A 13461-nucleotide genomic window follows, 5' to 3' on the forward strand; every position below is an offset into this window, starting at 1 on the left:
TATAAGGCACCTGCACCTATGTAACTTTACTAATATGAGTGTTGCTCAGGTGCAATGCAGTCATGTGAGATACGATAGCATCATATAATTCAGCCAGGAAGTCAGTTGACGGAGCACATAGGAACATAAAAAGCTGTCATATATGAAGTCAGACAACTGGTCCATCTAGCTCAGAACTGTCTACACAGACTGGTGGCGGCTTCTCCAAGGGTGCTGGCAGGAGTCTTTCTCAGCCATATCTTGGAGATCTCAGGGAGGGAACTTGGAGCCTTCTGCATGCAATAATGCAAATGCTCTTCCCAGAGTGGCCCCATCCCCTAAGGAGAATATCTTGCAGTGCTCACATGCAGTGTTCCCTCTAACAGAGATTCCCAGATGTTGTTGACTACAACTCCCAGAATCCCCAGCTGCAATAGCTTTTGCTTGGGGATTATGGGAGTTGTAGTCAACAACATCTGGTAATCCCTGTTAGAGGGAACACTGCTCACATGCAGTCTCCCATTCAAATCCAACCAGGGGAAAGCAAAGGGTGAAAGGGGGTGGATAGGGCCTACCTAGATAGGATAGGGCAAGCCCATGTAGGGCTGGTCATCTGCAACCCTGGGATTGTTCCTGATCCTGTTGCTGCTCCTCTGGGTAGCCAGGGTAGCCAGGTTTAGGTAAGGTAGGAAGACAAGCGTTCACCTCCTACCTCACTCGAAGGTCGTGTGGAGCTGTGCACTGCTGGCAGTTGCACCCAGTCTTCAGTCAATCATCGTTATCATAGAGCTGGGGGGAAGGAGTAGCCAGGCAGTGTGGAGCTTTTATCTGGTAGGCCCGGGCTGCTTCTCCCCTCTGAATCACTCCTAGGCTTGCCACCATACTGTTCGTGTTGGTTCTGTTGGATCTATGACCCTGGCAGTATCAGCTCTCAGCTGCAAGTCTCATAGTGACCACTTGGGTGGGGGAGGGTTAGGGTCATGGGTAAAAGTGCTGGACTTCTCCCCTCTTTGTTCTTCCAGTGTTAGTCTCCATTTTGTCTCTCCAGAGATGACTGTTTGTTTAGTCTCTCTCTCTTTTCAGCCTTAAGCTCAGCTTTCCTGTCCTTTGGTAACTTCTAAATAAATCCTTGTTGTTCCTCAAACATAAAGAACTGTCTCCAAACCTCTTGCTTGGCTGAATTATCCCCAAACTGCCTTTTCTCTGCCAATGGGAGTTGAACTGCCATTCTTCTCCTACAGGTTCATGGCTGACAGAGCCCAAAAGAGGCTCCAATCATGTGGGAGGGCTCAGATACGTTCTTGCCTTCCCTCCACCCTGTCCTGCCAAATTTGGTCTTCAACCTCACTGTGTTGGTGCATAGAGGGGAAAGATCTGAGTGGTTTTTGAAGGCAGGTTTAAGCAGTTTTGAAGACATCTGAAGTCAACCTTGCAAGCTTTTTTCTAGCAAGCCCTCCGAGAGAGAGAGAGAGAGAGAGAGAGAGAGAGTACGAGAGAGCGAGCACGAACGGTTTTTATTTTGAAGCTTGCCTTTGGGATCTTTTCCAACTTTTGATTTTTGCCTTATTGCCCCTGCTACTGCTTTTGTAACTGAAAACCTCTTTTTGAAGCAACGTGCCTTGAAATCACGCCAGTGCCTGACTTTTGTGCTTTGTATGCAACTTTTCTTTAAGTAATGTTCCTTGGCCTGATGCCAATGTTTATTTTATTGTTCATTAATTGACAAATAAAGAGATGTTTCAAGATAAACGAAGCTACCGCTTTTTTACTTGTCTGGACAGTGCTTGGCTCAGCATAGGATAACACTACAGGTGTCCATTTTGCTTGGAGAGGAAAGCTTAAGTTGAGAGAAAGTCACCATTTTCGGCGGACACATGTCTCCTAATCAAAGGAAGTCATGTCCGATATATGACTGAAGAAAAGTGGGGAAGTGGAAGTTGGAAGTGGGGCTCACCATGACTCTCAAATGCAGAGGCGTAACTAGGGAAAACGGCGCCCGGGGCAAGCACTGAAATTGCGCCCCCCCGCTGCATCCCCCCGCCGCCCCCCCAACATACATCTGACTGACACACATGTTTCAGAAAACTTTTATTTAAAAAATTAAAAAAATTAAAAAAATTACCAAAAATTCCAAAATGTACTACATACTTAGGTTTTTCCTCACAACAACCCTGTGAAGTTGGCTTGTATCTCAAACATCAGAATTATGATGCAATGATGATACATACTACATTATACTTAGGTTTTCCCTCACAACAACCCTGTGAAGTTGGCTTGTATCTCAAACATCAGAATTATGATGCAATGATGATTATTACGATTATGATGCCCCTCCCTCATGCCCTGGTTCTGTTCCTGACTTTCCCTTGTGAGTGACTGTATTTTAACAAAACGAAAACCAAGGACTCCAAAGTAATTCGAGGGACTAGGGTGATAGTGCTAAAGACTCCTTATTCTCCCGCTGTTAAAGAAAGACTCCCCTTTTCCAAAACCGCGCGCTATTTACACCAGAAAAGGTTTCAAATGGAGGGGGAAGCATTTATGCATTTATGCTTTGTTTTATGTTACGATTTCAAAGTTAGAAAAACTATAAAAGGGCCATTTTAGAGAAGATATGCACTGCCTTTGTTGCAAATCCTGCTTTTTTGAGATTCCCTGCAATTGAATAAAGCGATAATATACACCTTTGCTATTTAAATTGGTTGGAGAGTATTTATGACAATAAAAAATGAAATGGCATTTCAGATGCAACATTGGTTGCCTAAGACCACTCAGATTTAACTAATCTTCATCACATTGACAAAAAGAGCAATTAAAATTAAAATCCATGACTAAAACCAAACCACTTTGGGGTTGTTTTTAATGAAAGGTGGTATATAAATTTAACAATAAATTTTTAGAAGTATATACTTTCACCCCTGCCCAACCTACAATTAATTCCAGCTTATTTTCAAAGGGCTTCAAGTTTTATTTACAAATTGCTTGGCAGCACCAATGTTTAAGTAATCGCTAATTGCTCCTAATGATAGTTTTACTTATTGTTAAATTTATATACCACCTTTCATTAAAACATTCTCTGTTCATCTGATTTTCAGTCTGGTTAATTAAATCGGTGGAGGTTTAGACTTTCCTGATGGGCTGAAACAGCTAATCCATTTTGATGATGACATATAATTAAATTAGCTTGCATTACATAGTGAAAAAGTCCAGGAAGGGAGAGCTGGGGGGATGTGGAACCCAAGGTTCCACATCCCCCCATCTCCCCCTCCCTGAACCTTTTCAGTTAAAACGTGGTTAGATTATAGGGGAGGAAGGACTTGAATGAGCAAAAAGGGGAACTGGTTCGGGCGTTCAGGAAGTTGTTCAGAAGAGGGAGTTGTTCAGGAAGTTTGCTCTGGTGCGTGTCCTCCTCTCGATGCATGCGCGACTGGTGGTGGGGTGGCGGGGCACGCCGGGGAGTGAGAGTCAGAGACTTGGACTACGAAGACGCCGCGGCGCCCCGTGCTGGATGAGCAATGCCAAGGGGGGGGGGGGCCGCCGGGACCCGGGGGAGGGGGACTGCTCTGCAAAAAAATAAAAAATAAATAAAAAATAAATAAAAATAAAAATTTTCCAGCAAATCGGCGGGGGCACTTTTTGGCGCCCCCTGCCAAGTGGCGCCCGGGGCACCTGCCCCCGCCCCCCCTATAGTTACGCCTATGCTCAAATGCAGTGGAGGATTTTTGCCTCCTGATGTCCCATTTTATCCCATTATCGCTGTATTATCCTCTGTCCCCTATGCTGTAATCTTTGGTTAACTTGCTGAACACATATTCAAAAACATGTAATTTAGCCGGGTGCTGTCCATTTCCCCCCTTTCTTTCTGTTAATTCTAGCAATGGACTTACCATTGAGTGGGGGGATCATAGTAGATGGGTGGAAATGATGTTGGTCTTGTTTCTCATTTGCTGTAATGAGGGGAAATTGCATTTGCCCCTCAGCAGGAAGGACTTAAGCAGCAATTTGTGGAAAGTTTAACTACTAGATGACATTATAACAAGGCAACAACCACAATTAGTGTAATAATAATTTATAAAATGCTAGTTAATTTCATTATATTCTATAATCCATTTGCTCCAAGACTGATGATATGGGCACCCCATTAAGTGATAAAGCAGGAGGCCATTTACCTGCCACTCTAATTCATATCAAACTGGCAGCCTGCATTCATTATTTATATTCAGCATTTAGCTTAAGCTGTTTCGTGTTTTGGTCAGCCATAGAACCATTGTCCTTGTCCATTAGCTTTGCTTATTGTAGAAATGAATTGAAAAAAGAAGGGCAGGCCAGCCATTAGGTGCTATGCTAATTTGAACTTTAAGGCATGTGTGTAGAGGAACATCTTGTATTAAAAACTTGCTGCTTTCATGCTAACCCATACAGGTGGAAGGAACCCCCTCTCCAGGAGTAATCAGGTTATACACAGTTTTCTAAGTTTTTCCATGTGTACTATGCCACTCCACTGACCTCATTATTTCCCAGACTGTTTATTTAATAGGCTCCACAGTTTGCCAGGGTGGCAGAGAGGAACTTAGCATAGTTAATGAACATATCCAAGTCCTGGCAGAAACCATAAGAACATAAGAACAGCTCTTCTGGATCAGGCCCAAGGCCCATCTAGTCCAGCATCCTGTTTCGCACAGTGGCCCATCAGATGCCACTGGGAGCCACAGGCAGGAGTTGAGGGCATGCCCTCCTTCCTGCTGTCACTCCCCTGCAACTGGTACTCAGAGGCATCCTGCCTTTGAGGCTGGAGGTGGCCCACAGTCCTCCAACTAGTAGCCGTTGATAGACCTCTCCTCCATGGTTATCCAAACCCTTCTTAGGAGCTGTTGGTTCAGGTGTCTGCCCTATCTAAATTATACAGCTGCTACTTCAAGTAAGTCACATAGGCTGCTCTCCATTAAACTCTGGAACTAGTGATGAGCAAGAGTTTTTGCAGACCCTAACATAACCCATAGAATGCTGTGCAAACTGTATGGGCTGTATGTAACCCTATGGAATTACTTGCTACATGCAGTGGTGTGTAAGAAAACCTTGACAGCTTGCTTCTTTGTTGAAGAAGCATCACTGGGAGAGAGGACAACTTTTAATGGAGGTCTGGGAGAGAGGGGTGTTTAACGCTTTGCTTCTGTGTGGCAAGTGAAAGCCAGGTGTTCTTTTAGATGGAATCTGAAATGCCATTAGAGAATCAATTTGGAAGAAATACATCCCCCCGCTACTGTCCATTTGAGAACTTTCCCCCTTTTCCAACACTTTTATAAAACTTGCACTACTCCATTGTCCATCAATCCTCACACTCTGTTCTTGGGTGTGTGCCCAGAGTGGCCAGATGGTGCAGGGAATCTGTTCAAGGCTTCATGTAGCTGCTAGATTCTCTTAAGGCTTCTGTATGGCAGGCCTTCTGCTCCTGCCTTCTGCTTGTGGCCATTCAATCCCTTTCAGATCCAGTGGCTGATGGTTTGACTACCTGTCCTCTTTTTCTCCTCCCCGCAAACCTCCTTCCCCAGCTGTCAAGTTGACAGTTTAGAACTCGCTATGTTGCCTTACACAACATGTCAGCCCATTGGAAGGGTTAATGGAGACCTTAGCTGTGGATCCAGAGGTGCTCTTACCCCTGAACTTCAGGGCCAAGGTCCAGGCCCCTACAAATCCTCTTTAGTCTGTTCTGGGTAGTGTGGTTACCCAGCCAAGCATGATGATGCTTAATTGGCAGGGGTGGGTGGGCCTCCAAAGGCCTTTAGGTCCAGGCTCCAAAATTACCTAGGTACACCTCTATGTGGATCAATGGAAACTGAAGCAGTATGGCCATTCTGACCTCACTACACAGAAAATCTCTACCTTTACTATTAGAAATAGCTAGTTAACATATTAGAAATATCTAGTTAACATATATATATGGACTCAAGTCAGCAGCAGTTTATGAACACAGAGCCTTAGGGATTTAGCTAGGGATTTGTCTTCTGTACACCACCAAGACTTCCCAAAACAGGAACCAAACAAGCCATACCAGCAAAGAAGCCCCTTAGACTGCAAAAGAACTGGTCATGTAGTGAGGCTTGATCCGCACTGAAACATTCAGGTCAGCCTTGCTCTCTGGTCTGATCTATATTGCTGCAGCTGCTGCTGCTGCTGCCGCTGTCCCTAGTCCTTGGTACAGACCTAGAGTGCTTTGCCTTTGTCCCTCCCACTAGGGATGTGCACAAAACTTTGTGGGGGTGGCTCAAGGGGGTGGGGGTGTCACTTTAAGGGTGGAGGAGGGTGCACTTACCCCTCCCCTCACTTTTCCCCAGCTGGTGCTCAGTTCCTGTAAAGGCCTTTGGAGCGGCAGTGTGCCAGCCCTCTTTGGCTGGAAGTGGCCAGAACTTCCAGCCGAAGAGGTGGAAGGGGCAGCAGGGAGGTACACAGCTTCCCTGAAGGGGTAAGTGCACCCTCTTCCACCCTTAAAGTGACACCCCCTGGCTTCGAATTTTGAGCCACCCCCGGTGTTCAAACCTGTTCGGAGACCGGTAAAAGGGCCGTCGAACAGGTTCGTGCACATCCCTACCTCCCACCTCCTTGTACCCAGCCTCCTAAGACATTGTCTCTAACTTGACAGAAAGATAATGACAGACTGCCCTTCAGCCCGAACCTTAGGCAAAGTGCCTCCTTTAAATATTACCTGTGTAGGGAGGGGTGGAATGAGCTGACTGAAGCCTCCAGGTGGAAACAAACTCACAGGCCCCTTCCAGCCTGGCTTTCTCCCCCATCTTTCTCTTTACCTTCCTTGCTTGTTTTATTAAGTCCAGGCCTAATTTAGATGTGCTTCTGGTATGATGTATTTTGGTTCTTCTTGCTCTCTTCTTGCAATTTCTTATGCATGATCCTACCACAGTGTGGGGTATTCATTTAAATAGCAGACATATAACTTTTCACAGTATATTTGTGACATGTTATATAAGGACATTTCTTTCTTTCTTTCTTTCTTTCTTTCTTTCTTTCTTTCTTTCTTTCTTTCTTTCTTTCTTTCTTTCTTTCCAGAGAGAAAATTCTTCTGGCTTTTTTTTATACACAGTGTATAAAATATGTGTGAAATTTTAATGAGTTAAGCCTTAATTATAGATGCAGAGTGATCCAAACTATCTCTCCTCCTGAAAATATTTGTTTTAACTCCTACGCACTTTTATTTTCCTTTTCTAAGCTGAGAATTCTTCAGGCTGTCTGGAATTACTTAATGACTCACATTTATTGCCAAATAATGTTTTTGATTTGGGAGCCCCCTCTCTATATTTTTACAATCTGCGTCAAAGAAAAGTTCCCAGCCTCTGTATGTTCTTCAGAGATGGGTATTAGAATCTTTGTACTGTGACAGAAATATGGTTTTTCCCATGTGGATTGGATTCTAAAAATATTTAGAATCAAAGCCATACACAAATATGGTAGAAGAAAGATTAAGACACACATGCTAAGATCAACCAAGGAGTAGACTTTTTACAAAAGGCAAGTTGCATTTAACTCTAATGCAGTACTCAGAAGTGTAACCAGGATGCTGGACTGCAATGAAGGTGACAGACGGCCCATTCAGACATAGTGTGAAACCTCAGGTAAACGAACCTGCAGTTAGGCTGAAGCCAGGAATCATTCTGCAGACCATTGTTCAACTGTGGTTTCGCAACATATGGCTTCTGGGCAGAGGAACCCTTCCCTCTCCCTGATCCACTGAGCCTGCATTAACAACAACAACAACAACAACAAACAGACAAACATCTGCCACACAATACACCAGATATAACTGTAGCCGAGAAGAAAGAAAAACAAGTTAAAATAATCGACATAGCAATACCAGGAGATACCAGAATAGAAGAAAAAGAAATAGAAAAAAATCACAAAATACAAAGATCTACAAATTGAAATTGAAAGGCTGTGGCAGAAGACCAAAATAATCCCAGTGGTAATTGGCGCCCTGGGTGCAGTTCCAAAACAACTTGAAGAGCACCTCAACACCATAGGAGCCACAGAAATCACCATTAGCCAATTACAAAAAGCAACTTTACTGGGAACACCCTATATTTTGCGACGATATCTATAATAACAGCAACAACATAGACAATAAAATTCAGCCATCCCAGGTCCTTGGGAAGGACTCGATGTCTGCATAAAGCAAACCAGTCAATAAGACCTGTCTGACTGTGTAAACAAGAAATAATAATCACCATCAGCCAATTACAAAAAGCAACTTTACTGGGAACAGCCCATATTCTGCGACGATATCTATAATAACAGCAACAACACTGATAATAAAATTCAGCCATCCCAGGTCCTTGGGAAGGACTCGATGTCTGGATAAAACAAACCAGTCAATAACACCTGTCTGACTGTGTAAATAAATAAATAAATAATATTTATACACTACTGCTCAGGGCGGCTCAAAACAATAAAATAGATACAATGTACAATAAAAGCAATAACATTAACCTAATTAAGTTAAAAGTCAGGTTAAAAACTACAATCAGTCTTAAATTTCAAATTAACAAAATTTAAAGCTAAAAACTGAGAACTATAAAAACTAAAAACTAAATAACCTATCAGATATATACAGAAAGAGCATTAAGAAGCCTCTTTAAAAAGATGTGTTTTTAGTTGTTGGTTTTAAAACACTGAGGGAGGGAGCATGGAGAAGCTCTTCAGAGAGGGTGTTCCAAAGCCAAAGGGCTACACCCCAAAAGGCCCTGTCTCTAGTCCCCATCAACTGAATCTCTGTTAGTGGCGGGGCCATGAGCAGGGCCTGAGATGATGAATGGAGGGCACTGGCAGGTTCATATGGGCGAATGCGGTCCGACAGGTACCCCAGCCCCAAGCTGTGTAGAGCTTCAAAGGTCTAGACCAGTACCTTGAATCTGCTCTGGAAGCGGACTGGTAACCAATGAAGCTGACGCAGGATGGGTGTGATGCTCATGACACAACTTGCACCCACAAGCATCCTTGCAGCAGCATTCTGAACCAGCTGAAGCTTCTGAACAGTCTTCAAGGTCAACCCCATGTAGATTGCATTGCAGTAGTCCAATCTGGATGTTACCAACACATGAGTGACTGAGGTCAGGTCTGAGCAAGCTCCATACTGCTCATGTTGCCAGACTCTGGGCAGGGCGTCAAGACTTCAGTGAAGTACCAACCATTGACACTTGATCTTTGAGGGGCATGCTCAGTGTGATCAAGCCTATTTGGCATCGATCATCCACCCTTTGCAGGGAAAATACATTTTAACTTGCAACACTGCCTTTGCAAGAGCCCTGAAACTATACAGTCTTTCACAAGCACAATTATTGATACCGGGGGCACTTGCAGAGGAGAACCTTGCAGATGGTGATGGATCTCGGGGGAGAGAATGACAACAGCAACTGAGAAATTGGGGCAAGGGGCGGTGGGCTGGTGTTCACATTGTTTGCAATGGAATTTATATCACGATGTAGCTTTGATTCTGTGGTGTAAATGTACAGAGAGGTGTGGGAGGTAGACCTAGGAACGTACCAACGAATTCTGGGGGAGGACCCCAGGTGCTGGACCAGAGGAAGTTCCGAGGCTAGTTAATTGTTACTCTGGGAGGGGATCTTACTGACTTCCTAAGAGGGAATATGTACATGAGGACAGGCAAAGGATCCTGGGGTTCAGTTCACTTTGACAAAGGATACTCTTGGATTCGCAACCTCAGGCCAAGCAGTCCAGGAAGCCTCAACACACTTTTGCCCCCGTACTGGCTTGCCTGCCGGGGATTAACCCTTTCATGAGATGGCCTGTCCATCGGGGAACAACACAGGCACCATGTGCTTTGACACTCAGTTGGACAATACTCTCATGAGGTAGACCTTCATCTCCTCATAGGGAGCCCCGCTGATGTGGGGCTCTGAGTATCTCTGGTTAAGAATAGAATTCATACTCCATACCTTCTCCTCTCCACTCAACCCTTCCAGACATCCAAGAGTCTGGTTCACTTAATGTGTCTGAGAGTTTTGGGGAGGGCAGAGTTAGGAAAGACTGGAGATGGGTCCTACAACCAGAACTGAGCAGGCAAGTCTTGGACTGGCACTGCAGTGTATGTAAATCAGCCACCGTGGGGATCCCAGGTCAGGGAGCCTGTGGATTAGAGTCATCCCTGTTTAGCCAGGTGACCGTGAGGGGCAAAAGCAAGGATGGATATGTGTTACAGGGAAACCAGACTGTCCGAGGGAACACTCACATTCTTGGCTCGCAGCAGTTGCCGGGACTGGGAAAGGTGTTGCTGAGGGACCCTTCCCCAGGATTCCCGTTGAACTAGCAGGTGGGCTGGGTGGCAACAGCCCTCTGGCCCACATGCGTGTCTCTATGGCCAGGAATTCTCATGGGAGAATGATCCTTGGGAGAAGGGCATAAGCATCTATTGCACTTTTTTTTTTCGTCACACAGGGCTTTTGGCAGAGACTGCATGCTTTCACCCCAGGGGCTGGGCCCTTCTTCCTTTACAAAGTGGTACAAAGAATAGAACAGGATCACTGAAAAGACCAAGGGCTTTCTTCAAACAGAATCTTGGGGTTCTCCTATTCGTGGTCGATATTCCTTTACTGGAACACATAATACCACACCAGTCTTGGGTACCCTCAAACTGTGGGGCCAGGGCTGAACATCTGGATACCTCTCTCTCTCTCTCTCTCTCTCTCTCTAGATAGATAGATAGATAGATAGATAGAGATAGAGATAGAGATAGAGATAGAGATAGAGATAGAGATACACACACACACACACACACACACACACACACACACACAGAGACATCCCTCTATGCAGTCCCAGGGAGCAGTACTGTCCACAGGAACTTTGAAAATACAGACAATATTCAGGCATGAAAGGCAAGCAATGTCCTGCTGCCCAACCAGACAACACACAAAACACCTTTAAAAGGATGCCTTGCTAAGCAGCTGCACCAGAGCCGTTGTTTAGTGAATGGAAGAGTTCCTTGTGTGTGTGCCTCTTCTCCTTCCCCAGATGAAACCTGTCAAAATGTTTCCTGTGGTAATTCTAAGTAAAGATCCTGCATGCCGGGCAACGCGCAAAGGTGTGTGTTGTGGTTTGCTCAAGAATCCAATCCTCAATCTGTCTTTGTGCCAAGAGTGCAAGAAACCAACCACCCCCTTCCTCGGGGCAAGTCAGGCTTTGCCCATCCAGACCCTTGCAATCCATGTTTTTCAAATGTAGCACAGGAGAAGAGCCACATAAAACCTGACTTGCTGGATTCACACCACTTCCCAGTACACAATTCCCACTGTTGATGGGTAAGTGGAATGGACAGAGATAGGCACCAGATTTCTATGGCTATGTGTTGTCTCTTTAATTGACTGGACCACAGAAGGTTGTCACAGCCAGTGTTTCTGCAGGTGTGTTCTTTATGTAGCGTTGATGGAAACCCTCCTGTGCATGGGGTTGGCACATTGTTATTTCTGATAAGTGCAATGATATCACTTCTCCAGTGGCCTGTCATATATGCCCTTTGAGGGAAAACAAATTTCTTGTGTTACTGGGGCTTCCTGTGTTTGTGCACAAATCACTGTAGTCCTGAATTGCTGGAGACCTCTCTTGCTTTCCCTGTCTTGTCCTCCCATTCTTTTATTTGGGATGGACAAGGGGGCCCATCAGATGCAGTGGAAAGGTTATGATAAAACAAGATTGGTTGTGATGTCCAAACCCATCAAATCTTGGCAAATCTTAACCTACTTGCTTCAGGGAACCTGAGACATGGAACTGAGATCTGAAGTAAGTTTCAGATTTCAGTTTCTCTGCAGCAAGTAAGTTAGCGTAGGTTAAGATTGGTGGTTTTGGACATCATGATCAATCTTGGCATATCATAACTCAGTAAGGAAGTAGGCATACATTTAGAAGGGAAAGATGGTCTTGTGGTATCAAGCATGACCTTAGCTAAGCAGGATCTGCCCTGCTTAAATGAATGCCTACACGTGTGAGCACTGTAAGATGTTCCCCTTAGGGGATGGAGCCGCTCTGGAAAGAGCATCTAGGTTCCAAGTTCCCTTCCTGACATCTCCAAGATAGGACTGGGAGAGATTCCTGCCTGCAAACTTGGAGAACCATAGAAAAGAACCATCCTTCTTGTGCTTTCACTGGGACACTAAGAGAAAAGCAGCAAAGTTGGAAAGAAAAATAACTTGGATTGACTATGAACACTTTCAGGATGATTAGAACCTCCAAGAACATGACACTTTGAATCATTTTCAGGTCAAGATAGAGAATGAAAGCAAGTCCAACAGTCTTGTATAACAAAATGTAAATGAACATGTCTTCCTAGGAGCTAATCATATAGTTTCTTTCCCTCCATTTACACTCTTTTTCTAAATACACCTTGATTAGCATTACTTTCCCTTTTCCTAGCAAGGAGTAAAACCCATCTTTTGCATAAATTAAACTGCACTTTAGCTTTCAGCATGATTGTTCTTTGGATACTGATTCATAATGGGGTTCTCACTTCTCTCTCCTAACTAAAGTGTCTGCAAAATAATTTCTACTTCAATGAAATGAAAGAGCAAGCCTCATGAGCTGCTAATTTCTGCCCCAACTGATCTAGCTTTCTCAATGATTCAGATATTGCTGGGAGGTTATAGCAATAGATTTTTGAACATGATGGAATGAATTTTTCACTTTTTAAGAATATAAGTAATACTTACCACACAAAAGATCAACACCAACAATGATACAGGGAATGAATTTTAGTTAAACTAGAAGTCAGAAAAACAGTATGGTTTGGCAAAGAGAAGAGAATGTGAAGAGCTGGTCTTGTGGCAGTGAACATGAATTGTCCCCTTTGCTAAGCAGGGTCACCCCCGTTTGTATTTGAATGGGAGACAACATGTGTGAGCATTTGAATTCTTGCATGCAGAAGGTTCCAAGTTCTCTTCCAGGCATCTCCAGAGCACTTTCCAGATTACACCCTAGAATAGCAGTAAAATGCTTTGGCTTGTCAGGATCATATTGAAAATGATCCCCAGAATCTCAAACTCCTACAACAGGAAGATACAGCTATTTTCCTGCAATGGACTTGCAACATTGTAGCACTACATCACAAAGATAAAATCTGAAATAAGGCATTGGAAATGTGAACGGCACCTTGATGTCAGTGCAGGGACTGCGGTGTCACAACACAGGAAGTTAGCAAGCACACTTAGGAGAACCATAGTGACACTGTCGTAGGGGTTAATCTGGAAAACACCCGGATAGGGCTGGGAGAGGCCTTGGAGAAACCGCTGCCACTCTGGGTAGACAGTACTGAGCTAGATGGACCAATGGACTGACTCGATATAAGGCAGCTTCCTACTAATGTTTCTGTGTTGTCTAGGGATTTTTTAAATTTCATTTTATTGTTGTTGTTGTTTGCTATCTAAAACTAGAGCTACATGAAAATCAGCCCTCCAAATTTGCTGCCCCGTT

This window comes from Hemicordylus capensis, chromosome 3, assembly GCF_027244095.1.
Source record: "Hemicordylus capensis ecotype Gifberg chromosome 3, rHemCap1.1.pri, whole genome shotgun sequence".
Lineage (NCBI taxonomy): Eukaryota > Metazoa > Chordata > Lepidosauria > Squamata > Cordylidae > Hemicordylus > Hemicordylus capensis.